Raw genomic sequence first — 5712 nt, 5'->3', positions numbered from 1 at the left:
CGGCGGTGAAGCGGGCTGCGAGCAGCGGGGCCTGGGGGAGCGTGAGCGCGGCCGGGTGGTGGCAGAGCCCTGTCCCGGGCGCTCCTCTCGTTCCCCTCGCTTCGGCTGGAACGGGGCTTTGGTTGTGTTTATTCACCGTGTTCAAACAGCCCTTAATTTTTTACCATTATTTTAGAGCGGGTGGGAGGTGATGGATTTCCCTCAAGCAGCTTTCCTTTCTGAGTAACTCAGTTCTTCCAGAGGCAAATATCTGAAGGGTGGTTTTAATTTTATCTGGCCCATCAGCGGGCAGGCAGAGCATTTCTTTAAGTGAGCAATATTTTAAAGTGTAAAAATTCTTGGGTATGCCATAGCACAAAGCATGAAAAGACAAATTCTGCTGTTCTCACCAGCTGCTATCTTCTAGTGCAAGAGTGAGCCTCATTGATCATAGTCCAATTACAGGGCTACTGGAGAACTGAGTGACATGCAGGTCTCTGGGATCACAAGTGGCAGAATCTGACATGAAAATGTAATGACTTTTCCATTTGCCAAGGCACTCCTTTGACAGTTGATATTAACACAGCACTGCAGAAAAGCTGTCAGTATGATTAGCCTGTGAAAGTCTGTACCATGCAAAGACAAAACAGCTGGATCAACCATATTGTCAAGTAACTTTTGAACACTGGAAGTCCAGCCGGGTTCCTTATTTAACTTAGGTTAAAAAATATTCGTTTTAGGGTAAGTGATCAAGGAACAATTAATCTTAATCTTCAGCAGATGAGCTCAGGATGGTGAGGAAGATTGCATCCCATCTTCTTTGCCTGCTTCTGCATTATTCACCACCCACTGCTGGTGAATCACTGCATGTGCAAGTAGAGCACAGGGAGCTGCCAGGTGGAAGTGACGTGCCAATCCATCTCATCCTTTTAAGACAGCTCTCCTGTTAGTCACAAAGGAGAACAAAATTAATCCTTTTTAGGGCTGAGCAGCTGTTCTTAGGATTTTTGATCATCTTCCCACTTAACGCTGATGGTTTTTAAGCTTTTCATACAAATATTTGACCTGAAGATAGAAACCCACCCTGGCTCTAATCTGCAATGGGGGGGATTGAGACCATCTCCCAGGGCACTGGTTTACCTGGGTGTCCCTCATTCCAGGGAAGCTTTGCATGTTGCTGACCCCACCACTTGAAGTGGAAGTGCCCTCCTGGGAAGTGGGAGTTTCAGTGACACTGTATCTTTCTGTGAAAACTTCTGGCTACAGCAGACTGACACTGTCTTAAAAAATAAATCTTAATTTGTTGGCAAAGCCCACAGATGGGAAATTATAGATTCTCGTATTGCACAGCTATGATTTATGTGAGAAGCCATCACACCTTCGTAAAGGTACAAACAGCCTCCCTCCACGAGGACTGTTTCTAAGGCAGGCAATCAACTACTACAGTTTCCCAAACAGCCTCCAGAAATTACATGCTTCTTAGCAGGAGCAGTCAGTAAGACAAGTGTTTCTTCCTCAAAGCAGTTTTCTCTAAGAACAAAATATCACACTTCTTTTGTTAGTTTTCTTCCTTCAGGAGAGTTCATCAACCAGTAATGTTGATGTGGTGTGGGTTTGTTTGGGTTTTTTTCCCCCTGGACCTGTAAATAACACCAGATTTCTCTCAGCTGTATTCAGACAATTCGTCCCTGATACCTGCGTACATCAGAGGCAATTGTTATTCAGACCATTATAATTTTTTCCTTTTCACTGTTTGTGTACCTCTGTCTTGCCAGTAATACTGCTGAATAATAAAAAAGACTATCTAGAGATAGGAAAGTTACTGACATTAAAGGTATCTAATGTCAGGACTGACAACAGATAACAGTGCCTAGAAACCAGCCTCCATAGGGTTGTTGAAACCACAGAGGAGTCCTTGAGGAAGTAAGAGATGGTGATGATGAAAGATACCTGTTCTGGAGGAGCTGGGAAAGAAAAAAGGTACATCCAAGAGAGAAGGCTGGGATTCCTGAGTCAGAAGGGCACAACAGGAAGTACAGGAGAGAATTCTGTAGTTATAAGAATACAAACTGATTTTGACATGTTTCTTAACACATTCCCAAATGTATCTTTCTTTCAGGAATACCAGGAATCTCAATACCTTTGAAAATTTAGCTTCTAGAGGCTAACTGTGAAAGAAATGAAGGCTCAAACTGAAGTTGGTGAGAATTGATGAATGCCACAAAAAATCAAGGGCTAAGTCACCTAGTGTCCAAAGTCCACAGCATGCAGTCAGTCACCCTGAGTCAAAGCTTGCCGTGAGGCAAAGTCTGATGTTATTGTAAAGTCTGCTGCCTATGGAGCACCTATCCATGGGCAAGACAGTCTAAAACGGTAGGACTACTGCAGAGTTTGAGGCATTTTATGAGATACATATAAAGCATTTGTGTTGGTTAACATTTTTCCCACACATAAACCCAACTGTTCAAACACACACACACACTATTACAAAATACTATTAAAAATACCACTTATACCTCGTTCCTGTAGGTGTATATTTGGCCCATCCCTTCCACTGATTCTTACCTCATAAAGCAGCTGGGCATGAAGGCAGCAAACCTGGGACTACTGAAAAGGTTGCAATGGTTGAGATGTCTTTGCAATGAAAGGCGGGACCTCTGATGCTTAGCTGATAAAATACTTCCAAAGGTGAGCATGGAATTGATCGATTTTGTTGCCTGATAGGTGTCATCATATTTGTTGGCTGGTCTTGCGCACGTTGACTATTAATGCCCTTTTGGATGATCGTGCTGTAGCCCATGGCCTGTTTCTGCTTCCTCTGAAGCCAGGTGAGAGCTTGTGTATGAGCATACATGAGTTTGAACCCTGAGTGGACAGAGTGGGGTAGCCACAGCAGGAAACATGACTCAATATTGTAGCTGGGTACACATAATTTAGGTTATAACTCAAGCAGTCTTTAAGTAGCTTCACATATGATCCGGATAGCTTCACACTAGCTAGCTTGGCCATATTGTTGAAAATGGAACAGCAGCAGCAAGACTCTCAGCAGACATTAACCACATAATTATTCACACAGCTTCTTTGGGTTTGTGACATTAGCAGTCAAATGAAGAGTTGTTGTGTTTGGTGGCAGTTGCAGTCGTTGCAGAATAAACATGCTCTTAGACAAACAGAGAATTTGCTGCTATTCTCATTGCACTCAACAGCAGAACACCTATTTAGTCTACCGATGATGGACATTTGCCCTCAGGAGCATGAGTTCACTTGTCTGTGAATAGCGTCAAGTATTTCAGTGGTACTGATGTTCATTACTGGAAAACAAAAACAATAAAAGTAAAGTTAAGAAAACCTTCAAAGAGTGTTTCCGTTCATTTCCATAGTGGTGACTTCAGTTTGTTTTATATGCGGTAGAAACCACAAACTGCTCTCGTGATGTTCTTTCACTTGGTGGATTTCGAGTTTTACAGAGGGATTGCATTGCCTGAACATGAGACTACACTGTAATGAAAGTGGTAGCCTCATTTTATGACATCTTTTCTTTTCCATTTTTGAGAGTTACAGTGAGAGAGAATTTTAATGGGTTGATCTTTTGGCATATTTTTTTCCATGTGTGTCTTAAAAACATCTTGTTCGCTTCTCAGTGCTTTTGCTTCAAAGAAATTCTGTATTCTTTCACTCAAGCTGTTCTACTTCCTTAGTTGAGATGCTTGTGTTCTGTTTATTATGCTTATTCTCTTTTTGCAATCTCATGCCTTCACAAAAATAAGTATACCCATACAAACAAACACTGTCTTCCAGTCCAGGGTGCCTTTGATGCACTGAAATAATTTACTCACTGGAAGAGGATAATCTTTAACACTATGGCTATCTTGCTACTCCAGTGTTCTTGTGTTCTGACAGTGGTCATCAATAGAATAAGAGCTACCGAGGAAGCATTTGACATCTTCGTGAGCTTGGTGCTCCAGCTGGAAACACTGAGCTTGATGTTGCAACTGGAGATGCATAGGAATTGCTAAAGCCTGAGTTTCCTACAGAACGTACCTGATGCTATGCAGCATTTACTGCGCAACATGTATTTTATATAGCTGTAATGGAAAGAGTTTGAAAAGAGCCTGTCTCTGTTTGTTAGAGTGATTATTTGTTAGTGTGGTTTAGTGCTCACATGTACATGAAGTGCTTCAGAGAAGACTGATACAGCTCCAACAGATTCAGTCATCTGACACGGGCATACAACAGTGTGGCAGAGCAGGAAGCTTGTAGCAAGACTCAGGTTATACCATGTGTATATATATGTATACACACACACACATATATGTGTAGCATATATGTTTGAAAGACTCAGTGATTGAGGCAGCCCTTTCCATTGCTCCACTGCACTGTTTAGAGCTTGGCCTTGCATCCATCTGCAGTGTAACTCTATGAATATTTGTTGCCGTCACTGTTGAGTTCAGGTCACTGAGTGACACGTAGGACCTGTCTTCAATCTCTTATAGGTAACTATTAGATTTCCAAAGTATAGAAGAAGTATTGTGAAGCTTGCTTCACCTGTGTTTATATGATGTTTGAAATTCTTATATATACTAACCATTAAAACATGAAGCATTATGAACCACTTCATTTACTTCTGAGATGGAGATCCTTGTGACTAATGAGAAAATGGAGGAGAAAGAAGATCATACTGATCTGAAACTTTGGAAATTTCTGTGGCAGAAACAATGGCATTTCTCTACTTGGATTTTGCTAGGACAGTAAATGAATGCCTCTGTGGTAGGTTAATCTATTAAAAATAGAGTAGAATGGTGAGAAGCAAAGACAAAACGAACACACAAACACCCCCCTCTCTTCCCAGACCCCGACTCACTTCTCCCTCCCAAATCTTCTACACTCCCACCCTGCTGGGCAGCACAGGGGGACAGGGCATGGGGGTTGTGGTCAGTTCATCACACATTGTCTCTGCCGCTCCTTCCTCCTCATGCTGTTCCCCTGCTCCAGCGTGGAGTCCCTCCCACGGGACACAGTCCTTCAGGAACTGCTTCAATGTGGGTCCTGCACATGGGCTGCACTTCTTCATGCTCCAGCGTGGGTCCTTTCCACGGGGTGCAGTCTTTCAAGAACAGTGCCTGCCAGAAAACCTACTCCTGTGAGGGCTCTTCTCCATGGACTCAGCTTTGGTCAACAGTGGGTCCATTTTGGAGTTGGCTGAAAATGGCTCTGTCTGACATGGGGACAGCTCCTGATTTCTTCTGCCACCCCTGCAGCCCCACCACTGCCAAAACCTTCTCACGGAAACCTGAGCCTCTTATTCTGAACTGCTCCTAAAAATGTATCTCTGTTCTGGATACCTGTTGGCAGAGTACTACAATTCTGTATCACAAAATGCTTATTTTAATTTTTAAAATAACCATCTTGCCCATATGGGTAACAGCATTACAGGGAAGTATTGGGATCATCCTGGCATAGAAAAAGACTTTGTCCCTGCCTAGCAATACATCAATTGCCCTTAAAAATTATTGGACAGCAATTCTCTTTTTCTGTAATGTGAATGGATCATTCCACATCCGTAGCAACAAGGGTCCTCAGTTTTATATGTCCTAGAGTGTCACTGCTTCAGACTGAAATATGCTCTTCATGGGATCTTCAGCTTAGATCTCTGCCTGAGTGTACCTGCCTCCTCTCTGCTCAGATGGAGACTGGTGCATGTCAACAACCCACGTGAAGCCCTTGAGAGGCATT

The sequence above is a fragment of the Egretta garzetta genome, unplaced genomic scaffold (genome assembly GCF_000687185.1).
Source record: "Egretta garzetta isolate BGI_Z169 unplaced genomic scaffold, ASM68718v1 scaffold1145, whole genome shotgun sequence".
Taxonomy (NCBI): Eukaryota; Metazoa; Chordata; class Aves; order Pelecaniformes; family Ardeidae; genus Egretta; species Egretta garzetta.
Note: the sequence above shows the minus strand (reverse complement) of the source record.